We start from the raw sequence: 27,471 nt of genomic DNA, 5'->3' as shown, positions 1-27,471 counted from the left end.
AAACATCCCAGCACAATGAACAGTATTCCAGAGACCCTTAGTCCAGGGAGGGCTTCAAAGATTAGCAATGCTCAGTCCAAATCTTCTTGCACCCACATCTCATTCCTCCCTCCAGGGTCAAGGCTCTCCACCAAGAGGGCAGGACCTCTACCCTCCAGTAGTAGGAAATAAAAGGGGCAGGCCCACGATGGGGAAGCACACCCAGGTAGGGGTGGAGATGTGGGCAGAGGACAGGGACACAGCTCAGTCCTAGGCAGAGGGGGATTGTCTGGACCTGTTCCTCTGCTCCTTGCAGCTGCAGGGAATGGCCTTCCAATGACCACAGCTACAAGCAACCTTAGTCCTTAAGCTGAATTATGCTAAGGTGTAACTGGTTGGATTATTAAAATAGTCATGGGGATGTAAAGTACAGCACAGGGAATATAGTCAATAATATTGTAATAAATATGTATGCTGTCAAGTGGGTACTAGACTTATTGGGGTGATCGCTCTGTAAGGTTTACAAATGTCTAATCACTGTGTTGTATACCTAAAACTAATATAATATTATGTCAACTATAATTAAAAATAATTTTTTTTAAAGAAAGCCTTTCACAAGGTTGCCACCCCTCACACACACACACACACACACACACACACACACACACTCCTAGTCTCAGGCCTCTCCTTGGAAATATAAATAAAATAAATAAATAAAGTGTAACTGGTTGGTAGTAAGCTAATAGTGACTTTCTTTTAGAAGAGAGAGATAAGCAAAAAGCCAAAGCCCTGGCTCTAAGGAAGGAAGGAGGTGGAAATAAAAGTGATGTCATTTTTTATGAAGTTATGCTCAAACCTTGTATCTACAACTGGTATACTCCAACACCTGCCCCACCTCGAAAAATAATAAAAGCAAAACTAGATTCAGTCCTAAGGTAGAGGTTATTTCAGCTAACACAGTTCTCTTAGACCATCCCAGAAGCCAACTCTGAGAGGTGAGACCAAGTCCATGGCACAGGCAAGCTTCACCCCCAAACAGCACCCAAACACCAGCAATCAATCCCTTCCCATCATAGCAGAACAAACACCAGCCATCACCCTTGATTGGAGGACAGGGTGGGCAAGGGGTCTGCAGGTTGAACAATTTGGGCTAACCTGGGTCAGTTCAGTGCTTTACCAAAGAAGCATCCCCTGAATCTTTGGAGAGAATCTTTTCAGAGCCCAGGAGCCTCCAGGCAGCACACAGTAGGGCCATGATCATGCAGCAGGGCACACCACCTTCCACAGCCACAGGGCAACAAGGAGAGCACTTGCCTTAGCTCTGGCAAAGCTAAGCCGGGTTTAAATCCTGGCTCAGCCCCTTGCTGTGTGACCAGGGGCACTCACCCTACCTGAGTCTGTTTCCCCATCTCTAAAATGAGGGGGGTTAAACTCTGAGTCTGGAGAGTAACCATGAAATCGACTGCAAAAGTACCACAGGACAGGACGTGTCCGCCAGCAGGCACTGAATAAATCTGTCCTCTCTGCCTAAAGGCCAGTTCTTACTGCAGAGTCTCCAGAGCATCGGGTGAGCTGCCCTGGAGAACTGAGGCCCACTTGCTGGGCCCACTTCCCCTGGAAGGGGACAGGAGCGGAGCTGGTGCAGGTGCCAGGGCACCCGGGCATGCAAACATCCCAGGGCCAGCCGGTCCCTGGCTTTATTCCCAGGGACCTGCCCAGATGGGGGCCAGTTAGTGACTTTACCCTTCACCTAAACCACTGAAGACTGTAATGAGAAGCAAGACTGACAGCAAGAGGGGCCACATGCTGCTGAAGCCCCCCCCCCCGCAGAGCCGGACGCACCTCCACACAAAAGCTTTCTGGCTTTAAGAGCCCAAGCTTCAGAATAAACAATGTGAAGGCGCCGCACGTTGACTCTGCTTTCAGCACGCCTCTCCCCATCCAGCAAAACGCTCCCCCGCTCGGTCTCGGCCACCGCGCCAGCCCGGGTCACGTTAACCCCACCTGCTCGGCGGGGCGGCGGGGCGGCGGGCAGAGGCCAGCGCGGGACCCCACCTCTCCCGGGCGGGGCGGCGGGCAGAGGCCAGCGCGGGACCCCACCTCTCCCGGGCGGGGCGGCGGGCAGAGGCCACCGCAGGACCCCACCTCTCCCGGGCGGGGCGGGGCGGGGCGGGCAGCGGCGGGGCGGCGCCGCGGACGCGGGGCCGGGCCCCTGAGCCCGCGGGGAGCGCCGGGGGACGCGCGGCGCCCAGAGGACAGCGTCGCGTCCCCGCGGGCCACCGCCAGGGCCCGGCCCCAGGCCAGACCGGGTCCTAGCCCGCAGGCGACCAGGCCACTGACATTTGGCCCAACTTGACTTCCTGGTGTTAGGCGGGAGGGGGAGGGAGGGGGCAGCGAAAACCAGGGGACACCGTGAACGGCGCGGAGCCCGAAGCGTGGGAGCGAAGTTCGGCCGTGACCCTCCGCCCCGCGGCCGGCGGTGCCGCTGGCGCATTGCGCCCCTCCGCGCCGGCGCCCGGGGTGCTTCCAGGCTTCCACCGCCGGGTTTGGGTGTTGGCGGGCAGAGCGAGAGGTAGCCTGGGCACGGACGGGAGGCTCTTATTTCGACCAGAGAGCGATGGGAGCAGCTCCGGCCCCCTGGGCAGCGCCACCTGCTCTCGGGGCGCCCGGTGGGTGCGGCGGGAGATGCTGCGGCCGCACCTGACCCTCCCGGGCGCCGGCCGGGGCTCCGAGTCCGAGCTCGGCTGGCACGGTCCCCGCCCGCCCGCCCGCCCGCCCCGGAGCCCCGCGCTGTCCGGCCTTACCGAGAGCCGCGCTGGCCACTGAGCCTCGGGCCAGCTCCCGCGTCGCCTCGGGCCTCCGCGCGGCGGTCGGGACTCGCTGGCCGCCCGCGGAGCTGGCAGCGCGCAAGACGGCCCCGCGCAGGCTTAGCCGGCGAGCGCCCGCAGCTCAGCGCCGCGCGGCCCGGGGTGGGAGCCGCCCCCATGGGCGGCGCGGCCAATAGCAGGGCAGGCGGGGGCGCGGCCCCGCCCCCCCCGAGGGCTGCGACCAATGGCAGGGCTGAGCGGAGCCCACCCGGCTCGCCGCGCGGCCGGGCGCTGTGGGGCCAGCTGTCACCGCGGCAGCTGCGGGCGCACGTGGGCTGCAGCTGGGCCCGAGTCCGCGCGCGGCGGCGCTGCCCCGACCCGCGCAGGTTGGAGGCCAGTGCAGAGGGCCGACCCGCAGGGGCGTAGTGATGAAGTGCGCCAGATGAAAACCCGGGGGCTGTATTCTGATGTCAAGGGGGAGGCAAGGGCTGGGCCTCCCGCTCCGTGGCCTAGGCAGCTGGGAATCAAGCAGCATCGTCTGTCCTGTTTTGGACGTGGGGAAGCAGCGCAGACTGCCAGTGACGGCTGTGGGCCTCCTCCTTGCGTTACTTCTTGACGACTCTGGGCTTCGCGGAATGCCCTGCTAGCTGATAGGCTCTTCCCCTCACCTGGACTGCCTTTGCTTAGAACAAAGCTGGTGGGAAGAGGGGGAGTGGTGCAGACCACCTGTGTTAGCAAAGACCCTCTTCTCTTGGCAGTCAAATGGCTACCTTAATCTCTGCTCTGCCCCTCCCCGGGTTGCCCATACCCCACAGCTTCAGGAGCACCATTCACACAAATACAGTGTAAGTGGTGAGGGCCTAGTGAGGGGTGTGAAGCAACGTTGCAAACTGTAAATATAGCAAACACCTTGCAGTGGTCATGAAATGAGGATCCCATGAGCAGGAGTCATGTCTTGCTCTCCCCTGGGGCCCAGGCCCATCGCAGGCTTGGCCCAATGTAGGCATCAATAAATGTCCTTGTAACTGAGCTGACTCAGTGGGGACAACAGGCAGCCTTGGGCAGTGAGAAGACAGTATTGTGACCCCAGGCTGCTGGAATTTCCACAGCACCAGACTACCCTCTGGAAAGACTATGGTCCCTTGCCAAGCAAGTACAAGAAGAGCAGTTTTCCCCCATCAAACCTGGGGCTTTTTTTTTTTTTCTGCTCCTTAACAAGTGGCTCTACTCCAGGTCCTTGGGGCTCATTTGGTCCTGACAAGGGCTCTGTAAGGCATGCATTCTTATTATCATCCCCTTTTACCGATGTGGAAACTGAGACTCCGTGAAGTAAAGTAGCTTGTCAAGGTCACCTGGTTAATAAGTATCAGAGTCTGGATTAGAGCTATCTAATTCCAAAATGTGCATGTCTAACCACTGTGCAATGGGGCCTCTACAGCCCTGTACATACCTCTAGAGTGCTGGACAGGCCAGGTCTATTTTCTGAAGGAACAACTCTGGGGCCTGACCTGCCCAAACATTTTGTTGAGCTCAGCCTGGGCACTGTCAGAGATAGGAGATGAGACCAGCATGGCCCTGCCTTATTTTCAGAATGATCTGGGAAAGCTGAGAGAGAGGACCTTCAAGAAACAGTGTTACCTCTACCCCCAGCACAAGGCCTCACTGGATACAAAGCCTCTTGCTTCTGGCCTGGGCCCGAGATAACCATGTTGGCAATGGAGATGGAGACGGGTCATTCATTTATTGCACAAATGCTACTGTGAGCTGGATATGGTTCATGCAACTTATAATGCAGCTGATAAATAATCAGAAGTACATGGTGCTATGGGAGCTGTATTTTTCATTACTTTTATTTTTATAATCCCCATCACCTTGTCTGTAGCACAATGTTCTCCAAATTAAACAAATTAAAGACTGCTTTAAGAACACTGTGGGCCAACCAAGTTTTATAGAGATAGCATTGCCCAGCACAGTTCTAATAGCTCAGAAACAAATATGTATCAATGGGTTCCTAGGCCCTCTGCTTCCTCCTCCCATTTCACTCCCAACATTTTTAACTCAGGAGGCTCAGGTAAGAAAGATTCTTGGTAGGTGGGTCTCAGGGCTGAGGGGTGAGCTTTTCCTTGGATGTAGGGCAAACTGGGGAGGTGATGGGGGGGGGGTAACTGCATAGAGGGAGATAAGCCTTGGGACTTCTTGAGCCAGTGGCCAGAGCCTCTTGCCATCATACAAAAGCCACGTTTGCTGGCTATTTCCCTGGTGGGTAGGGGGGAGAGTGGAGGCAGGAGGTCACAACTCCCACTCCTCTGGACAAAGGAGTAACCATGGGGTATCCTGCTGGACTCTGACTGTGTCTGGGAGTTTACACAACTGAGATCATGCAATGTTAGAGCAGACCTTAGACAAAATACCTAAGCCCCTCACTTAATAGATTAAAGAAATAAAATAAAAAAATAATGGCGTTCCAGAAATGAGAAAGCACTTGTGAGCATCACAGAGTACAGGAATTGGTTCCAGGTTTCCAACACCTCTGCCCTACTCTTAGCATGCCAGGCACTCAGCCTCCTTCTGCCACGACTCAGTATTCTATATTTAATAACAATCTCTTCCCCAGCCCACTCTTCTAGGATGGTGAATGTGTGCTTGTGAAGGTTGTCTGGGAGATGCAGATGGCCACATTAGCATCAGAGGGAGGGAGAGAAGGAAGGCTCAGATTCATTCCTAAAAATACCTTCACCTCAGACTGGAAGCAGTGTCTCAACACCACTGTGTGTTCCTCCCCATGGAAGAACTCCAGGTGGTGATCTTCATTGTCACTGGCTGTCCACCTGATAGTGCTCCAAGAGGGCTGTGGAGGTGCTGGGCCTGGTTTCTTTTCATTTCCAGCCCAGCAGTTTCCTTGAAGAAAGTTAAAAGTTCCCCTAAGTGTATTCTTGAAGTGCAGATGTTCTGTAGAGAAGACAGGGTGCTTCTAACTCCCTCCAAATGAAAAAGGGTCCACACGCTCAGACCTCCTTCCCGCGTGCAAATGTTCCAGGAAGGGGTAAAATAGTGAGCATGGTTCTCCCCAGCTTCCTTCTCAAGCTGCTATGAAAAGGCTTTGGGCTTTCAGAAGGAAGAGAAAGGCTGATCTCTATAGAGTCCAGTGACCTTGTTAAATGATGAGAAAAGGCCGATTGGCCCCAGGCCACCTTGGGAACTATCTTTGGAGGACTTTCTAAGCCAGGAAGTAGAAAGAGTTGTATCTCCCCAAAAAACACTCAGGAATGTGTAAGAAGCAAGATCCCTGGGGCCTCATTCCAATCTGACACCTGATAGACCTCAGAATACACTATTTTTCATGGATAAGACAGAAAACAAGGTCACTAGGAACTTTTCAGGCCTACCACACTTACAGTGGATTTTTCCAGAGACAGTATGGGGGAGAAATGGCACCTGTCAAAATCAATAATACCCTCAGAGGCACCACAGTGCTTTGGGGAATATGTGCAGCATGTTGGCATCAATGATGGGAAAGTCAGTGCTGGAGAGCTGAAGTTACAGGCAGGAGGTGATGTGCCAACCTAGAGCAAAGAGAGACACAGAGAGTGGGTGTGCAGGGAGAGAGGAAGAGACACAGGGTAGTGAAAGTACTCTAGCCCCAGTCCCAAATAGCCTGGGGAGATGAACACACACACAAAGCCAACTGTGAAATCCAAGGGCAGAATTCTAGAGAAACAAGAGACTAAATAATGCCATAAAAACCATTGCACCCTCATGGCAGACCAGGACACAACTGTAGCCCAGGAAGACTCTTGTTCATGCAAACCTGAAGCCCATTCTAGGACACACTGGTGCAACTGAATGGAGCTAGGGGGGCAGCTCCCAAACCCTCCACAGAGCAGCTGGCTAGGGGCAAGGACAGGGATACTCTTCTCTGTTGTAGCCCATGGAGGGGACTCACTCAAGTCCATTTGTCTATCCATCTATCATATACCCACCCCACAAATATGTACAGTGCAGTTATTCTACGAGACATCATAACCAAGTACAGTAATTAGTAGCACAGATTCTGAAGTCAAGAATGCCTGAGTCTGAATCCCAGCTCTGCCATTTACTGGGTAACCTTGGGCAAGTGGTTTAACCTCTCTGTGCAATAGGTTCCTCACCTGTGATATGGGCATAGAAAGAGGGAGATATGTGCATAGAACAGTGCCTGGTACATAGTAAATTATATATAAGGGGTTTTGAATTTAAAAATTGAGGGCTGATATTAATAAGGGTATAGAGAACTAGAGTGGATAAGAGGCATTGTTTGAGCAACTCCAGGTCAGGGACGTGGCCACTTCCACCACTAAACTTGTGTGTATATCTCTCAGCCACATTTGAGGTGAATACTATTATCACCCACACCTTAGTGATGAGGAAATGGAATCTTGGAAAAGTGAAGTCACTTGCCCAAGGTCTCCCAGGAGCCAGCATATGGCAGAGTAAATACAACTGGCTGACTCCCGAACCCATGATCTTTATACCCTCCTCGCTCAAGACTAGGCATCGCTCCCAGGGCTGGCCAACCATATAGCCCCAGCGGTGATCAGTCCAACAGACATGTATATGGTCCAAGCAGATTTCTTCTTCAGGATCCGTGTATAGATATACCTGTGAGAGAAGCTGTATTTCCACAGATGTCAGGGCTTCCAGTAAATGTGTTCCACATGCAATGGAGGAGACCTGACTATAACAGAAAAGAAAGAGGCTCCCATGGAGAAAGAGTTCAGGGTAAAAGCTTCAGTTCTCTTTCTTTGCAATTCTCTCAGCTCTGCCCTCCTCTGTGTTGGCTTTGTCTTCGGGCTGGTTTTCCTCATTGTAGCCAGTGCTAAGAGCTCTCGCTGCCACAGGCTACCTTACCCAAAACAGAACATATCTGATCTAGCATTCCAGGCAGGAGTCCTGAGATCCACTCTGAATGGATTGGCTCAATGCCCACTTCAACCCCCACCACAGCTGGAGGATTGGAATGTGCTCATTGACTGTGCCTGTCAGGGCCCCTGCTTAGAGCCAGGGTGGGCTCAGTGTCCCCTGAGACTCACAAGCTTCATGGCAGAGAGGTGGACACCTGAACGAAAGTTGAGAGCGGTTAGGAAGGGAGGAGGAGGGAGATGACTATATGTTGGGTAGGAAGAGCAGGTGTCGCTGGTGTCCATATGTGTCCCTGGCTTTCTATTGCAAGCTCCTAAGACTCTTTGCCTGCGGGTTTTCTCTGGCTTCAGCAGCAAGCTCAGATGGTGCACAGGCCGGCCAGAGTATTGGAGATACTGGAGCAACATTCAGACAAGGGTGGGCAAGAGTTGGTGGATTCATACCCCAAACGTCTCACCACGCAGGTGGGGTATCTTGGAGGTGCGTGCATGCTCTCTCTCTGTCCCCAAGATCCTCAGCAAGACTGAGCCCTAGGTGCCCACAGCAGTAACCTGCTCATTAACATAACTCTCTACTGGTGTCCCTCAGTCACTTCCTGTCACAATTCCCCAGTCCCACACGACGCTTCATGAGATTACTTCCCAAATAAGCTGCTTGCATTCAGATCCTTACCTCAGAGTCTGCTTCTGGGGGGACCATCCTAAGACAGCAGGGTGGGCTCACCTGAGCCCCCTGACCTTAATCACCTTGAGGTGAGCAACAGTGTGGTATTCGGTGTGCGTTGCTTAAATAGCACCCAGGACATGGAAGGTGTCAGTAAATGTTCATTGGTGGAAAAAGAGAGGCACCTACTTTGGAACAAATAATCCAATAAGGAAGGTGTTTTGATCACTGTCAATGTAAAAAACATTCAAACCTGTAGAGCATTTTTATTGGTTTATTTGGGCCAAAGTGACGACAACTGCCGGGAAGCAAAATCACAAAGGATTGAGAAAATGCTCCAGAAAATGGGAGTTTTGCATCTGACTTTATACATTGCAATCAAAAGAGGAGGCATAATTGGGTTACTTGAAATCCACTGGTGATAGATTAGGGAGACAGGAGAAAGCAAAGCAGGGAAATCTTTGGCACTGGATAAAAACCAAATGATAGACACCTACTTTTTTTACATTGGTCAGTACAGGATAGTTAACAGTCCACAATCAACATGATAACAACCACAATGAGGGGATTTGTGGTCTCACCTCTGGTGCCTGGTTGTGTTTTGAGGGGTCCAAAAAAAATTACTTTGTTATTGCAAAGGCATGCTTATCAGGTATGTTATCCTAGATGCAAACAGACAGACTCAGGGTGAAGATTGACCTTTGTTAGGGAAAAATACTGCCCCAGGACATGACTACCTGCCATGGACTGCTTTTAGTTAAAAAGTTTTCATTTCAGACCATCCTATGTGGTTACTTTAGGTCTCTGAGTTTGTAAGGCTGCCAAGCAGGCCTCCCCTGAGCTTGTCAGGTTTAGTATGTGGCCCCCTTTCATCCACACCGCCCACTCACTGTTTCTCCAATGAGCCTGGACCACAGCCCGTATGAACCCACAGAAGGAATTTATGCTGTTTCCTTCTGAGAAAGTTATCCTGACCTCCTCTGTTATTGTCAACTTCCCACTCCCACCCCAACCCATCAAGCTTTTCTCTAAGTTCTGTGCATTTTGTAGCTGATAAATACATTTTAATTAAAATTAAATTCCTGCCCAAATGTTTTTCTCTTCAAATCTTTCCCCTACATGCAGCTTACATGACCACCCATGTAGCCCAGCCTCTAATCCATGCAGACGGGTTCATTCTCCCGCTTGTCAGATGAGTGGGGTCTGCAAGAGCACTCCGACTACTTCCGTGATGGACCTGGAGCCCTGCTCAGAGGAGCCCACATCAGCTTCACAGGTGACGTTCTTGGGGAAAGCACTCAGACTCAACAGCCTGGGTACCGACCTCTGCTCTCCCTGACGGTGACTTTGAGCAAGCCAGGTGAGGGAGATAGCAGCCCTTACCATGTGAGACGAGAGCATAAGATCAGATGAGAAACATACATGAAGGCATGTTATTGGCCCAGATTAAATGTTAGTTGCTTTCTCCTCTACATGTGAGTGCAGTGGTTTTGTACTGTAGCAACTTTCTAAGCTACAAGTGCGTTTCCCAGAACTCCCTTTCCTGGATGCTTCCGATAGAACTGTCCACGGGGACATTTGCGTGGGATTAGAAAGGTGGCAGTGACCACAGGCTGTGCACTTGGAAGGTCAGTGCACGGCCCCGGACACCACTGCTGTGCACACATGTTGTTGGCGTGGGGAGAATGCCAGGTATCTAGACAAGGCTCCTCCAGCTCACACAGGTACCCCCCTTCCACTCCCATGAGTCCAGGGCCCGTGTGTGTGCACCAGTTTGGGACAGGTACAAGCCGCCTAAGGGTCCCTGGTCAAGGGCAGAGGTAGTAAGAAATAGACACCATTCCAGCTTCTCCTCAGCGGTTCCAGGTTGTCTGAGTTCCAGTTTGCTCTTGATTTCTCCCACTTCACACCCACGTTTTCTTCTCACCTGCCAACCCTGCTGACCGACCCAACTTCAGGCCCCTGGAAGACAGAGGCAACAGCCTTCCGTAGACCTCTTCACCAGCTCCCACAATTGTGTGACCTCGGATTCCTATAATAATCTCTTATTGCCTAGCACATGAATGGTCCTGCTGCCCTGATCAAACCCTGAGTAATACAATAGGTAAATGAACCAGCCACTTCTCGTGTGCCTATGATGGGCCCATACATTACCTTATTAATCTTCTCAACACCACACAGTATTACTTCTGAGGATTACTCACTGAGGTCATTTACCCCATTTTATACTTCGTGTATTAGTTAGGGTTCTCCAGAGAAGCAGAACCAATAGGAGATAGACAGATAGATATAGACAGATAGATATATGGAGATGATAGATGATAGATAGATGATGATAGATAGATAGATAGATAGATAGATAGATAGATAGATAGATGATAGATAGATGATAGATATAGATGATAGATAGATGATAGATAGATAGATGATAGATAGATGATAGATAGATAGATAGATAGATAGATAGATAGATAGATAGATAGATAGATAGATGATAGATAGATGATGATAGATAGATAGATAGATAGATAGATAGATAGATAGATAGATAGATAGATAGATAGATAGATAGATAGATGATAGATAGATGATAGAGATAGAGATTCATTATGAGGAATTCGATCATGTAATCATGGAGGCTGGGAAATTCTATGATCTGCCATCTGCAAGCTGGAGACCCAGGAAAGCTGGTGACATAGTTCCAGCCTGACTCTGAAGGCCTGAGAACTGGGGAGCCAATGGTGTAAGCCCCAGTCCAAGGGAAGGAGAAGGCTGATGTTCACTGAAGCAGTCAGGCTGAGAGAGTGAATTTTCCTCCCTTCTTCTGCCTTCTTGTCCTATTTAGGCACTCAAAGGATTGGGTGGTTTCTAACCACCCTGGGGAGGGCCATCTGCTTTACTCAGTCTACAGATTCAAATGCTAATCTCAATAAGAAACACATCTCAGGCACACCCAGAAATAATGTTTAACCAAATATCTGGGCACCCTGTGACCTAGTCAAGTTGACACATAAAATTAACCACCACACTTGGAGAAACCAAAGATCAGAGAGCTTAAATAGCACGTCCTAATAACTGGCAGAACTAAAATTCAAAGCCTGCTCTGTCTCCCTCTTATGCCTAAGCTCTTGTCACTTAGTCACTCTGAAACTTATCAGAAGCATATATCTCATCAACTACAAAGTACTGAAAATGTGATAAATACTTATTAGGAATAAGAAACACTGAGACAAATCGGCTTAAAATGTGTCAGATGCCAACGACATGGCCAAAAAAGAGATGGACATATCTCAAAGGATGTAAAAATGCTGTCAACAGGGAATAAGTTGTAGGTCACGGGGCAAGTCACACATGAGGCTAACTGGTTTCGGCCATGTCTCAGCTAAATGGGACTGATCCCTCTCTGTGCAGGCATGTCTAAAAGAAATCTGACTTCTGGCAGGAAGAAATGCACTGGTTGTTTCTCTGCTCAGTTCAGCACTCAGCACCCTCCCACTGGCCAAGACTCCCTGACAGTCCAACTGGGAGAAAATCAAAGAAGCAATTGAGTGAGGGCTGTTCTGGGTTGGTGCCCAAGAGTCACAGGATCCCAGGACAAAGCAGGAAGGCATGGTCACGGTGGCCTTCTAAGAATGCCTGAGAGGCCAGCCCTCGAGGTTTTCTATTTCCCTGAGGGACCGAGGGAGCAAGGCTGCGGCTGCCCTGTGGACAGCATGCACCAAAGCAAATTTATGTTGCTTGGTTCTCAGGGCAGAGTGGGAGGAGAGCAGCCCAGGAGTGGGGCACAGGGAGACCCAAAAAAAGAGGTGCCATGAAGCATCACCCCACTGGATCCAGCCTGTTTCTCTGCATTTCCCCTCTCACCCTTCCTGGCTTCAGGGCATCATGCATGCTGTTCTCCTCCAAAGGACCCTCCCTCTTCTTCTCCATGCAGTGCGGACTGGCATTCTCCCTCAGGCTATGTTCTAAGTCACTACCTTGAGAAGTCCTCCTGCCTTGATTCATGCTCCTTCCACATTCTGCACTAACCTGTGAGGGTTCCCATCCTCGCTAGTGGTTTCTTACACCCCTATAACATCTCCTTCAGAGAGGGCTGTACCTCTAAAGTTTTTTTCTTCTGTATATTGAAAATAGGCTTTATCCTATTTTAATCAAAGCTGTGCCTAATCAAAAAGAAGGCTATTTTTAAAATATAGATAATTTCATCACCCTGAGATTTGAAGCATTAATACCTTAGTGGATATGGACCTTCTCACATTATCAATAAATGCACCTAAGAAATAGTGCAGCTATAGAGGCAATATGAGAGAGGGGTTAGGGGCATGGGCTTTGCAATTAAATCAGCTTGGAATCTCCAATCTAGCTGTGTGAGTTTGGATAAATTATTTTGTCTTTCTGAACCTCAGCTTTCTCTTGTGTAAATGGCAACAGTAAAGTTACAAAGTTATCATAAGGTTGTTGTGAGGATTAAATGACATGATAGACATAAAACCCAACAAGCATGGTATATAAAATCACTGTGTGTGTGTGTCCATTTCAAGGTGTAAAACTCAGTGGCATTTAGTAAATTCACAATGTTATGCAACTATCCCTACTACCTAATTCCAGAATATTTTTATTACCTCAAAAGGAAACCCCACACCCATTAGATTGTCACTCTCCGTTCCCCTTCCCCAGCTCCTGGCAATCACTGATCTGCTTTCAATCTCTATGGAAAATCTTTCTCTTCAGCCTTTCTCTCTCTTTTAGTTTTTTCCTGACAGCTTGGTCAAATGTTTCTCATCAAACAAACCAAATCAGACTTTAAGAAGGAAACAAACACAAAAAAACTACAAAGCAAACATATAAAAATGACTTGGCACATGTTATACAAAGTGCTGAGGTCCCAGAAAACCTCAGTGTATTGTTTGTGGATTCCAAAGAAATAACCCAGGGGACTGACTGTGAAAGACGTGGGTTAGTAGGACTTATGTGTGCACCAGAGCTTACCGCCCCACCAGCTGCCACTGGTGAGGTTGTCCCACTAAGTCCCATCTGGCCTGCAGACCGGGCCCACACCCGGGCTGCCAGGGGTGCTATTGTTTTTTTCGTGGCCCAGACTTTCCCAACACAAGGTTCTATAGAGTACAGAAAACAGAGAAAAACAGGGCATGCAGGAGGAGGGGGGTGTGAACAAGATCAAAACACTAGCTGTTTACAATCCAGGCTCACATCTAGAAGCAGTTTCTCTTTGGCCTTTCTTAGACCGAATTGCTGGCCAGGTTCCCAAAGTCTTACAGTCTGCTCACAGATGGCCTTCACTATATTCCCACGGGTGGGAGGGGGAACTGCAGCATGGGGAGGTGCCCGTGTTCCCATTTACTATACAGCACATCTCCTTAAGCCACTTCCCTAACTGTCTCATCACCAAACTTGTTGAAGAGTGATAGGTCCTTGCTTGGTCTATTTGTACCCTCCAGGCTCCCTCCCCCGAAATCCTATAACTTGGCTCTTGGTAGAGTAACAGGGGCCTCCCAGTTGTCAAATCCATGCTCTATTTCCAGCGTTCATCTTCCTTAATTATCTTGTACCACATGATGCTGTGGACCAGCCCTCCTTTCTTGAAGCCCTCTTTCCTTTGATTCCAAAGCCACTTGCCCTATCTCTCTGGATGCTCCACCTCAGTCTCTGGTGCTGGGAAGTGCTCCTCAATGCTCTTCTCCCTCCACACCTCTCCTTGGGTGATCCCACCCATTGCTCCTGCTTCAGCTACCGTATGGACACCATTGTAGCTCTCTCCTCAATTCCAGATTCAAATCTGCCCACTGGACTCCTGGAAGTCCTCAAGACATCGTAAATTCAACATGTCCAAACCAAATTTTCCAAAACCCATTTAATGATCTGTATTCCTAATCTCACTAATGGTACACCAACAACCAAATTTCGCAAACTAGAAACATGTAAGTCATCCGTGGTTCCTCTCTTTTTCTAAATTTTCTTTTCCAGCTAGATAACTAATCCTGTCAATGTAATTCAGAAACATCTTGTGTCCCCTCCCTCCTGTCCACCTTACTGGCACTCTCTTAGTCCAGCTTCCAACATCTCTTCTCTCAACAGCTACAATAGCCTTTCCATTTTAGTCACATGTGTCCTTTCCATAACTGCTGGAGTTATATTCTTAAAATATAAAGGTGGTCATGTCATTCTATTTTTTTTTTTAAATATATCTTTATTGATTTCAGAGAAAGGAAGGGAGAGGGAGAGAGAGAGAGAGGAACATCAATGACGAGTCATTGATCGTCTGCCTCCTGCACACTCTGACTGGGGATCGAGCCCACAACCTAGGTTGATGCTCAACAGCTGAGCCACACCCAGCCAGGCTCATTCTCCTATTTAAATATCTCCATCTCCTAGAAAATAAACTCCTCACCTTCACCCCACCTGGACTCCTGACTAACCCCTCACCCTCAGCTTCCAGATATACCAGGACTCTCACAAATCCTCCACTCGCCACCATGGGCTTTCAGGCAAAGCTGCCTCTGATTCCTTGCTCCAGAGGTGGACCCATGACTCAGCTGAGCCCATCAGTGGAGCCAGTCTCCACCCCTCTGGCCTCAGTAATTGGTTCAGGCCCAAGTCAGAGCCAATAAAACACAATTCTGGGCTTTTATTTGAGCTTTGCACGGGACATGAAGAAAACCTCGCCCTGATGACATCCTTCCCCTCTCCCTTCCTCTTTCCTTCCTCCCCTCCTTCCATCCTTCCTTCCCAGGTGAATATTAAGCACATGGGAGGTGAGGTGGGCAGACAATGAATGCACACAACTCCTTGCAAAATCTCTTATGACTGGAAGCAGACACACAGTGGGAAGAGGCAGACTTAGAGGAGTTTTTCTGGTGGTGCCGTTTTGTTCCAGTTGAAAGGCTTGTTTAGATGCTGAAAGAAGAGCCAGGTGAGAGGGAGCCACTAAAGTGTCAAGAGGGGCACATTCAACACCCGATAGAGTCAGGGGCAGGGAATGGAGCCATGGACCAGAGGAATCACAGAGAGGATGGGCACAGAGATACTCACACCTGTCTGCACTTCAGAGGTTGTTTTGCTCTGTATACAGTCTGTTCATTTAGGTGAATTTTGTTCAGGTGGCTGGGTGTTGACTATGTTGGGGTGGAGAGCCAATTAGTGCCTGGTGGCAGAACAAAAGGCTTGTAAAGTTCTCAGCACTGCGGGCTGGCCCTGCCACAGTGCCAACACACAAGCGCCAGGTTTCAGAGCCACCTGAATAGCGCCTGTTATTTGGACTGAGGCCAGGGGAAGGGCTATTGTTCAGTATTATTCATCTCGGAGAATTCCGTCCGTTTCAAAGGAACTGCCTCTGCCTAGGGGAAGAGAAAGTACTTCCTTATGAAGAATGCAGCTTTATAATAGGCCTCCTTGTGAGGGCTTTGTCTTTCAAAACCTATGTGCTTATAAATTTGCTAGCGGAGGAGTCTGCAGGGCTCTTTGCTGTTTGAGAGACAGTAAGCATCCAGCTAAGGACTTCCTTGAAAAGACCACACCCCCTCTCCAGCTCTCAGCTTTTACCTACAAAAGGAGGGAGTGGGCCTGGGGCCCGCCTGCTTCCCGGCTCCCTCCCTCCATCCCCGCCTGCACGCAGCTCCCAGCAGAGGAGCAGATGCGGGTGCAACCGGAGGCCTGGAGGCGCTGTGGGTACGGAGATCAGCAAAACCGGATTAAACCTTTGTCGCTGCGCTGGGTTAATTTGCGTAACCAAACCACTGTGTTGTAGTTCAGGTTTCACCCCTGAAACACTTTCAGTGGCTCCCCAACCAGTTTCCCTGCCTTTGTTCCTTTACTGTCACTTCCAGGAGGACCTTTCTGAAGCACGTGTCTAATGGGATGCTGCTCTTCAGCCCCGTCACAGGGCAGGCACTCCCGGGCCTGGTTTGCTTTCTGCCTGCTGTCCTCCCCTCACACTCAGCGTCTTCCAGACTCCTAGTCGCCTTCCAGGCCCAGCTCCTTGCCCTTTCTGCACCCCCCCCCCCCCCCCCCCGCAGGGTGCATCGCTCCCTCCCGCCGTGCTAGCCCACGCATTTTCAAGCACACCTCAGTTTTAGCGTTTTTCGGAGCATGATCATTGACCTGTCTGTCTCCTCTAACAGCTATGAGCACCATTCTGGGGAGGGACAGACCTTAATTATTCGGTTTCCTCAGTGCGGGTGCTGGAGCAATGACTGCAAGGTCACTGAATGTCACAGGTGGGAAGTGTGTTAAGAGAAGATCGATCTCTAGAAAAACTGCTGGTTATAAATATAAGGGCAAAACACTCCTGCCCTTTGCTTTCCCAAGCCACAGCCGTGCATTTGGAGGAATCCCAGAGACCAGGGGCCTGTTTTGGCTGTTGGTGGTGGTGTTTTATTTCAAACATAAGGAAACAAAGTATCCAACACCAAACACTCATGTACCCACCTTACGGTTCAACACACCTTGTCATTTTGCGGTACTTGCTTCAGGCATTTTTCTCTTTCTTTTCTAAAGATGTTTTACACTTAATGCGTGTTCTGTGCCTCAAAGGGATCCGTTCTCTTTCCTCATGAATTTCATACTTCTCAGACTGATGCACGTTTTTACACTTTTACCACATAGACCTATTTCTAAACCATGTCGTGTACTGCTTTTCACATTTTAAAATGTATTAAGTTGATATAGATTCATAGTACATGTATGAAATCACAATTTGTTTTTCCCCTTAACATGTTTTTGAGATTTACCCATGTCGATATTTGAGAGTTAATCATGAGAATTTGCGGATTTATTCTGACTGTTGGATTGCATTCCCATAAGCGAATATACCACATTTTACTTGCTCATTCCCCTGTTGAGAGACATGTAAACATCCTTGTGTATGTGTCCTGGTGTACATGTAAGAGAGTGCTTCCTATAGACTGAGAGTGGGCGTTTCTGGTCTTAGGGAATGATCATCTCCAACTTCACTAGCTAGCGACAGGCTCTCCAAAGCGATGGCACCGATTTGCCCTCACCCACGCTGTCTACCCAGCAGGCAGCCCTGCCTCCACAGCGGGCACTGTCGGACTTTAAGAGTCTTGCCAATCTGATGGAGATAAAACGGCCTGACATTGTGACTTTCAGTCGCATTTCCCCAGTTACTGTGGAAGCAAAGCTTCTTGTGTTTGCTGGACATTTGGGTGTCCTTTATTTGTGAATTTTCAATTCCTGCCCTTTGTTCTGTATTCTACTGCGTGGCCATTTCCTTATCGATTATAGGAGTTTTTTATATATTCTGGGTACAGTCTGTGGCTAGTCTTTTTACTTGATTTATTGTATCTTGTTTTGAACAAAAGTTTTCATCTTAACTTGGGCAAACTTTTGTTTCCTTTTGTCCTGCAGGTTTGCTGCTGTTGTAATTCTCTCTTTAAAAAATGTTTTCCTAACCCAATATCATAATGATAGCCTCTGACATTTACATTCTTTCCAAAAGTCCTAGCATTCTGCTTCCGTGTGTGTTACATCTTGAAGTCTAACTTTTCCACATGGACAGTGAATGCCCTGCACTGTTTACTGAATGGTCTATCCTTTCCTTATTCGTGCCACCCCGTCCTCTATCAGGCATTCAGGGTCTCTCTGGGCCCTCTGTTCTATCCCATCGGTCTCTTTGCCTGGTCCTGCGCCACTTCCTTCATGTCACTGGCTCCATAATGGGTCTTAGCTGGCAGGGTCACTCTCCCCTCCTTGTTCTCAAAATCATTTAAGCCATTCTTTGGCCTTTTCTTTTCCATGTAAATTTTAGAATCGGCTTGCAAAGGTCTAGGAAAATCCTTATTGAGATTTTGATAGGTGTTTTATTAAATTATACATTCGTTCAAGAGAAATTCTCATATTTATGGTACTGAATCTTCCAATCCATGAGCCAGATAAAGCTCTTCATCTCTTCAGCTTTTCTTTTGTGTAGGACGTGACAGTGAACCCCACAGCATCACTCCCAAAGGAATTAATCTCCAGTGAAAGAGTAAAGAGCGTCTGAGAAAGCTATCACTGGGTGGGAACAGAGCCAAGCCAGCAGGAAACGAAAGCAGGCTCTTATAGCTGATTGCTGAAGTCTGGCTAATCCAGGGGTGGCATATGAGCTTCCACTTCCTAATCCCACTGAGGCGGGTACCCCTAGTCCCCACAACTGGTCCCCCAGCCTGGGCTCTCAGCTGCCTTCCCAACCTGTGGCTTGCAGAGTGAAACCAAACCAAACCTCTCTAAGCAGACAGGCATTCGCTGGGACGCTGGGACAGCCCAACACTGGTGGCTCCGAGGGACTTCACAGGCCTGTGCAGGGCTCTGAGCTTGCTGTCTTCCATAAACAGAGGTGCAGGCGCATCAGACACGTAACCTCCCCCTGTTTTAGAGATCGCTTCCCCCTGGAGAAGTGGTAGATTACAGGCAAACCAATTAGCTGAGTAGAATGAATGGAGACATACTTAGCTGCAGGATCTGGCTTTGGCTTTTCATTCCAGCCACCAAGCTACTCTAAGTGTACACAGGCCCTTGAAATCTGGTGCCCAAATGCCTAGCAGTGGAAGCACTTCGTGGCTCTTTACACCTTTTGCGGAAACAAATCATTACAATATATTATAAAAAGATTACAAGAGAGGCTTAAGGATCTCCACCATGCTCCCTTCTGGACCTTTGCATCCGGCGCACAGTAGGTGCTTACCTGATGCAGATTAGAGTCAATTAACATCCATTAAGTGTCTACCTTGTGTTAGGCAGGGAGCACCTCTGTTCTAAAGTGACTCATCCAATCAAGGTCACACAGCCAGTCAATGATCAAATTGTGAGCAGAGGTCTATCTACCTGTGACTGTGGAATTCACGTCCAGTGCCAGCCACTCGGCCTGTTATAGAAGGGAGAGTCGAGAAAGAGGGGCAGGGAGGAGCAATGGAAGAGAGAGAGCGGAAGGAGGAGGCTGGGAGTGAGGAGAGAGGGCTGGTGGAGTTGAAAGCTCCAGGCCTTTTCTCCCTTTCCCAGGGTCACATCCTGGGGGCCTGTGAGTCTAGAAATCCCACTACAGCTGTCCTGCCAGAATGCTGCTGTTTGTCCCGTGGAAGAAGGAGAGGCGGAGGTCAGACTTTTATAGACGAGGGTCGTCTCTGAAGGGGAGGCACAGCTCTTAGAGGTCTGGTGGGTGTAGGAGAGAACCCTGAGCCTAGTGACTGAGACAGCCCTGCCCTTCATGATGGGGACAGAAAAGCCATAGCAACCTCATGAGTCTGTAGCCTGGGAGAGGGGCTCAGCTAAAGACCAAAGGGAGCATCAGAGAGGTGATCAGAAGAGTATAATTTGATTAAACATTTTTAAAAATCTCCAGATTAAAACTATCTCCAGGGATAGAACTCTGGAAATTTTCTTTTTTCTGTTCAAATATTCTATTATACGCATGTGTTACAGTGGAAATAATTTCCTTTTGCTTGTATTACAGGATGTTCAAAGATCATCCCACCTCTGGATGGATGGATGGATGGATGGATGGATGGATGGATGGATGGATGGATGGGATGAATGTGTGTGTGCAGAGGGCTTAGCTGTGGGCCTGGGGAGGCCACTGCAGGGAGGGGCTGGCACTCCTGTGAGCACTGACGCTCAGGTGAACTACCCATTACATGTCACATTGCTAGGGCATTACCCCAGCCAGGGAGGAACCACTAGAGACTTCGGACTTTACTTTCACCTCCCTCTTTCTGGCTCCCAGCTCCCCAAAACGCCTCCCTTTTCTGATGGTGGCTGAAGGAGTTCTCTGAGGCCATCTCTTCCTCCAGGCTCTCTGGGGTATGGGCTTAATTAAAAACCAGTCCAGTTTCCCCCTCAATAGGAAATAAGGCAGACAGGATGTTGGTGCCAAAGCAAGCCAAAACCCAAGTCAGCGTGGGAGGCATCCACGGCTTCCTGTCGTGACCCCCTGGGCTCAGCTGCCAGGCCTGCTGGGACGGGAGTAGCTGGGGCCAGGGTTCTCAGGGAGTTGACTGGCTTGAGACCTGGCAGGGGCTCCTGGGCATGTGGGTGGGGCTCTGACAGGAAGAGTCTCTCGCACTTGCCAAGGATACTTGTCCTCAGGTGGGCAGCAGCCTCTTGCTTCTGAAGGGACTTCCTGTTTGCAACTTCCCTTTTGAAACAGAAAGTCGTTTTTAGATTCAGGAACAGAATCTGGCTTACAAGAGGAAAATGGGAGAAGCTAGCAATCCCTTAGAACCCCAGCCAAATGGGGTCCAGGGGACTCCCTGTTCACTGGGAGACCTGTGAGAGCCGGAGTAGAAGCTCACCACTCAGAACAGGCTGGGCAAAGGCTAAAGCTGAGAAGACAGGCAGGAGCCCGAGGAGATCTAAGGCCTCCCTCTCCCGCTGCGCAGGCGGGGTTCCCACTATGGGTCAGGCCGGTTGCCCACCGCTGGGTCATGGGCCTGGGCAGAGCTAAACAGGCAGGAAGATCTGGCCTGCAGGTAGGCCCGGCTGGGGCGAGCAGACACGGTGTGAACATAAAGCGAGGACCTCAGCTGGAACCTGTTACTCACCTGACTTTACCTTCCACAGCAGCTGGTATTGACAGAGCACTTGACTGGAGCTGACTCTGTTTACTTCTGAAATTAGACAATCGCATTTCCTCATTCCCATACTGAAGAGCTCTTACAAAAATAGAAAAGAGGAATCCGAGGCCGGAGGGGTAGAGAGCACCAGCTAACTCACACCAGGTGGGCCACTTCCCGCCTGCTGCCTGGCCCTTGGCAGGCCGTGATCACTCTTTGTCACTGCAATCTTTCCCACAGAGCCCAGGGGAGCTGACAAGGCTCAGCAGGGCCCTGCAGGGCTTTCTCTCCAATTGCTCAGCTTTTACCAATCCCTGTGTGATGACTCGAGGAGCCGGAGCGGACAAACCGAAAGCAGGGCTGCAGGGAAGAAGGGATCACGGAAAACATCTCTGTTACCTTTTGCCCCAATGCTGCGGTGCTACTGTGGTAGATTTTCTTTCCCAAAGATGGTCCCAACAATGTCTCCCGTCCTACATTCTCTTTTGAAATGTGATCTTGCCATTTCTCCATCAGGAGGTGGTACCTATTTCTTTGCCCTCTTGAATCTGGGAGGATGCTGTGACTATTTTGACCAATAAAATGTGGAGGAGGTGATGCCATGCCAGAGCTAGCAGAGCCCTTCCTTGGCCCTGTAGCTTCCTCTTCCTGCCCCTCTGAACCCAAAGGCCACATCGTGAGAAGCCATACCACACGGAAAGGTCATGTGCAGTCAGCAGCCCCAGCTGGGTCCCAAGGTGGCGGTAAGCATCAGGCACCAGCCACGTGCACGGGCCATCTCAGATGCCTAGTCTAGTTGAACCTTCAGATGACTGCAGCCCCGGCTGACATCTGACTGTAATCCTATGAAAGACTCTAAGCAGGAATTGCCCAGCTGAGACTAATCAATGCACAGAACCATGGGAGGGCATAATAAATTAGGATATAATAAATTGTTATAAGCCACCAGCTTGGGGGTGGTTGTTACTTAGCAATAGATAGCTGGAACAGAAGTAACTACCCCGAAATGTATGCCATAACCAACCTCCACATATTCTTTCTCATGAGTCTAGTTGCTCATGTGTCTTCAGTCAGTTGGTAGGTTGGCTAGGGTCTGGCTGGTCTGGGGTGGCCTCAGCTGAGGCAGCTCATATCTCTCTGTGGGATCCCTCATTCCCTAGCAGGATGACCCTCATGGGTCAGGCTGTTCTCATGGCAGTACCAGGGGTTTAACGGTCAGAGTAGAAGACACAGACTTCTAAAGACCTGAGTTTGGAAATGACACACTATCACTTCCACTAAGTATTGTTCAAAGCAAATCTCAAGGCCAGTGTATATTCAAAGGGCAGGGAAATGGATTATATCTCTTGATGGGAGGAGCTACCCAGTCACATTACAGAGAGTGTGGATGCTGGGACGGGTGGAGAGGTGTGGCTGTTTGTGCAATCGGTCTATCCCAATAACTAATGAGGATATTAGGAAGTCAGCTGGGGCTTGTGAGGTTTAAATCCCTCTTCTGTTCTGACTGATATCTTTAGTTAAATCTCCATAACTCAATGTTATGTTTCATTATTTTCACTTTTCAGCCTGTATGTGGAGTAAGGAGAAAAGGGGCCATGAGGAGGAGCTTTTGCATGGCGAGCCCACTTTGGTCTAGTGGTTTAAAACGGCCTATGCGAAGCCCACAGTTCTGTGGTGACTTCTCAGCGGCTACCAGAAGGGGAGTGGTGTGTGTATGTGTGAGGTCCCCACCTTAACCAGGGCAGCTCTGCTCTCTCTTGTAATTTCCTTTGGAGAAATGCTTTGCAGCTTTGAAAAAATAAAAGAAAAACAGTTAAAGTCCACTGAACTAGACCAACCTCTATATCTTATAGAAAAGGAAACGGTCTTAGTGAAGTTGAGTGCCTACTCCAAGTTCTCAGCAAAGGAGTTCTTAGCTGGTATTAGAACCCCAGTCTGCTGACCTGCCATTCAATCCGAGGCTAGTTCTCCTACCTTACTTTTCCTTCCCTCCACTGAGTTCAACACGGGAGAGGATTGCTGTAGCCTGGTGGATAGGGGAAAAACTGAGGCAAGCAGAGGGATATTCTAACACTTTTTCAATTCTCTACTTCCCCCAACAAGGAGACCACTCATAGTCCTTGAGCCCTGAGCCTCAGTGACCACCACACACACACACACACACACACACACACACACACACACACACACGACTCCTACAAGACTTGATCCCCAGAACCTCAGACAATCCAGGGCATGATGCTGGCAAGTAGGCTGAGCTGGCTGGTCAGTCCCAGGGTGGAGCAGGGCACACATGGTAGAGTTGACCCCTACAAGGGCAGATGGGGCTCCATCTGGAAGAAAAGCTCATTTCCAAGGAGCAATGGCTAGTCTCGCTTGGAGCCTGTGATCTTGTCCTCCTTCCAATGTGTTAATTCCATTTCTTTCCAAGTTCATTTTTTAGGACATGGGCTATTTATAGCTCCTCCTAAGCCCTTTTCAGTCTGTTTCCTGTTCAAGTACTGCATTAGTCACCAGAAAGTGTCTCAGGCAATCTCCGAGTCCCTGCCTGATCTCAGCAGCAGGGAACTGGGATGCTGGTCAGGCTCAGGGTGGGTCGCGGTGCGGAGGGGGCAAGCAGGAGGCTGAGCAGGGAGGCAGAGGGAGCATCTTTTGTCCTCTGTCTTCTGTGGCCTGAAGCCCTGAGACCTTATGGCTTCCTGGAGTTTGCTTAGCCCTTGGAGACACATGAACTGCACAGGCACCTCCATTTGGCCGCATATTTTTGCCATTACTTGATGACCTATTTGCATGCAGCTCCTTGCAGAGAATTTCCTCCCGAGCCATATACGGTGATTTCGGTGCACCACAAATAGGCTTCCATTTGAAGTTAGTGACAGATGCTCCTTCTGACTTTTCTTCCTGCCTGTCCCTATATCCCTTCCTTTTACCGAAGCCCATCTAGGCTGCTCCGAGCCTTCTCCAAGCTCAGGTTCCACCAAGAGTATTTGGTCCCAGGAACTTACCAGCTTCACCTGAAGGGGAGGCCCCTGATTTGAGCTGAGCTTTCATATCCACAGGCCCAGGGAGCAGTGACCTCTGAGGCCAAGGGGAGGAAAAGGAGACTTCAGGCCGGTGAATGGGCGAACGGGACAGTAACCAAGCCCTCCATTCCCCATACCTTTCTGTGCCTTTGTTCATGGAGTTCCCTAGCCTGAAATGCCTGCCCTGGACTGTGGTGAATGTATCAAGGGATCCATCGCTGGAAATCTTCAGCAAGCCACCAACATCTCCTGGCAACCCCTGGCCACCTTGACTGCTTTGATCAACTTCAACGAACCCCTGGTGAAGGACTTGGGTGCAAGGTGTCTGACTCTGCCTTGCTGGGGACAAAGGAGGGGAAAGCAGAGGGAAGTCTGAGCTTCTGTTTGCACAGCAAGTCATCAGGTGACCAGCATCCCAGAGACTAAAATCTTTCCCAATGTAGCCTCATCACTCCCCAAGCCCCAGACACAGGGATTCATGCGCCTTAAACAAAGCTCCTGAGGGCTTCAGAGACAGCACACTCTAGGCTCTCCTCAGGGACCTTCTCAGCCCCAGTGTCAGGCACAGGACCACCTAATACTAGCTGGTCCCTGAACACCCTCTTTATGCCAGGCTGCCTGCCAAGTGCTGTGGAGACAAACACTCCAAACACTCAGAAACGGTCTTAGTGAGAGGGCACCTGATCTAAACACAGCCCTCCTACCTAACTCTGAGAGCTGGCATGCACACTAGTGCCCTGAGCAGAGGAGGGGGGCGGGGATTGGACATGAGACGTGCATGCCAGCACCAGCCAGGGCCCACGCATATCAGAACAAACCCTGAGCTGTGATGCACACAGGCAATCTGGCACAACTATCTTTATTACCATTCCATTTCCATCCTAGGGAATTTATTACAGACTGTCTCCCCACAGAACTTGCTCAATTACATCCTTGGGAGTATAAAAGCCCAGAAGACGCAATCAGGGATGGATGAGTCAGGCTTAGTCAAGGAAAACGTTGCTTCTGCCAGTGCTTGAGGCTTTGGGACTGACTCCCAGGGGATGGTGATCCAGGAGCAGGGCAGGGACACCTCTCCTCCGGGGCCATATGGTGGATTCTGAAGCAGAGAGCATCAGAGGGTGAGGCCCTCATCCAAGCTCCTATTAAAAGGAGGCCCTCTCCCTCTTCCAAGCTTTAAGTGATGAACATGAACACACATACAGAAAGTACATAGAACATTATACCTGCTACTAAATAATTATAAAGCAAACGCCCAGGTACTTGGTTGGCACTTACATCGAGAAATGAAATATTGTCAACACTCTGAAGCCCCCCATATGTACCTACCTAATCATACTCTCTCTCGCCTTTAGATTTTTATAGTATCTACTTCCTTTTCTTTCAGTTTTACCAACTAAGTTTGCACCCCTCAAGAATATAGTTTTATTTTACCTCTTTTCAACTTTATATGAATAAAGTGCTTTGAGGGTTTTGTGTGTCTGGCTTCTGCTCAGTTTTTGGGATTCATCCATGTGTAGCTGTAGTGTGTTCTTTTTCATAGCTGTATAGTATTCCACCGCATGAATATGGCATGTTTACTTGTCCATACTTCTACTGATAAACATTTGGGTTGTTTTCAAGTTTTGACTATTATGAGCAATACTACAATGAGCATTCTTGGTATGTATGTATTGGTGCAAATATGCATGTGTTCCTCCAGCGTTTATTCCTGGACGTGGAATTGCTGGGTCATAGGATATGCACGTCTGCACGTTTATGAAATAATAACAAATGGCTTCCAAGTGGCTGCACTGCCTTTTGCTCTCTTTCTCCCTGTTGTAGGAAAGGAAAAAAGATGAATGTTCTTACTAGACATGAAAATTTTGAATATATTGTCTTTACTAAAAGCTGGGTACTGGGATCTGCTTTGAGATTTGGCACTATGTCCAGGTAGATAAGGAAGTTTAGTTTCCAGAACACTGTCAGAATTCCCGGGATATTTCCATGATGCCTGAGACCAATGGGACAGAACATTTGAACTCAGAGCTGTCTTGGAAATCTTACAGGTATAGTAACTACCTTGATTTTTAGTAACATATATTCATTTTTTTAAATAAAGACCAAAAAAGAGTAAAACCCAATCACCCTAAAATCTCACTGGTGAGATAACTTCTTTGGCATTTTTCAAACTAACACCTCCGCACGCTGCTCACTGCAGAAGAGCACGAAGTGAAAAGCTAAACCCTCCCCCAGCCCCTCGCACCCTGCTTCCCACAGGGCCCACTGTCACACTTCCTTGTGCACAAAAACTTTCTTCAGCGTCCAGGCCAAGAGTAAAGGAGGGCTGGAGAATTGCTGTTAGCTGTCCCCAGGCCCTCTGGGCTCCTCCCTGGCAGGCCCCCCTGCCCTGGCTCCAGACAGGACGAACTCAGCTGCCTGGGTCCAGGTAGCCTCCCCAGGAGGCTAGTTACACTGACCCTCCACCCTGCCCCCAGCCAGCCCCTAGCTGCACTGACCCTCCACCCTGCCCCAGCCAGCCCCTAGCTGCACTGACCCTCCACCCTGCCCCCAGCCAGCCCCTAGCTGCACTGACCCTCCACCCTGCCCCCAGCCAGCCCCTAGCTGCACTGACCCTCCACCCTGCCCCCAGCCAGCCCCTAGCTGCACTGACCCTCCACCCTGCCCCAGCCCCACCCGTTTACCTAGCATTCCCTCCTGAGGAAGCTCAGGGCAGGGGAATATTTGCTGAATGAGAATGCCCTAAAGGGAAAGTTTTCCCTACTGCTTACATGGCTGTGCTCTAGAACATCTTCTCTCTGTTTGCTCCGTGGTGATTCATTCATCCAGGGATCATCAGAGACAGGCTGCTGGGAAAAAGCCCTCATCCTTCCTAGGCTTTGATGAGGGTTACACAGCCCTGTGCTGATTTGTACTCAGAAGCCTCCTCACTTTCCCTTGCCACCTGTCCCCAAAACTTAGGAAGGAAGACTGAATAGTTTACATTAGTATGACCCCTTTTCCTTAAGCATTAAATCATGTGAACCCACAACCATGCCTTTTTAGAAAATTGGACCTGGAAGAAAGGTGCGAGGTTCTCAAAAATTCTCATTATTCATTCACTATACAATCGCTGAGAGTTTATCACATATTAGGCACTGTGGCACACTTTTAGTACTTTGTATTAGGCCTTAAAAGAGCCACGGTTCCCTGAGGCTGAGAAAGAGAGAGGTCACAGAGATTGGTAGGAAGAGAAAGATTCCAGCAATATTGAGGGAGTAAAATAGCCACGACCTGTTGACAGGAATTAAGGACTAGAGAGGTTTCTAGGGTGGCCTGGGTCCTTGGGTGGATGGAGACCTCATTACCTAGGACAGGGCTCAAGGCCAAGGGCAAGCAGTGCTCCTGAAGAAAAGGAAACCACTCTTTCCCAGAGGGAAAGGCACCGACCATGGGCAGAAAGACAGGTGGCCTCCTATGTCCCTGTCTTGGGTAGAATTAAAACGCTCTGGCATTCTTCTCCTTCCATTCCTGTACCCCTTTTCTCTACCACTTAGC

The 27,471-nt window shown here is 49.5% G+C and overlaps 1 long non-coding RNA gene across 1 annotated transcript in view; it reads right to left on the bottom strand.

The window, feature by feature from the left end:
• The window catches only part of LOC148092009 (uncharacterized), a 48,937-nt gene extending 46,116 nt beyond the window's left edge, over positions 1–2,821 (bottom strand). The window contains exon 1 of the long non-coding RNA XR_015715284.1: positions 2,784–2,821. This is a non-coding gene — a long non-coding RNA (uncharacterized LOC148092009). The remainder of the gene's footprint in view (positions 1–2,783) is intronic.
• Between the last annotated feature and the right edge of the window lie 24,650 nt (positions 2,822–27,471).

The sequence above is a fragment of the Miniopterus natalensis genome, chromosome 11, assembly GCF_054644295.1.
Source record: "Miniopterus natalensis isolate mMinNat1 chromosome 11, mMinNat1.hap1, whole genome shotgun sequence".
In the NCBI taxonomy this organism is placed as follows: domain Eukaryota; kingdom Metazoa; phylum Chordata; class Mammalia; order Chiroptera; family Miniopteridae; genus Miniopterus; species Miniopterus natalensis.
The sequence above is the reverse complement of the archived record's forward strand: the minus strand, read 5'-3'. Positions and strand labels throughout refer to the sequence as shown.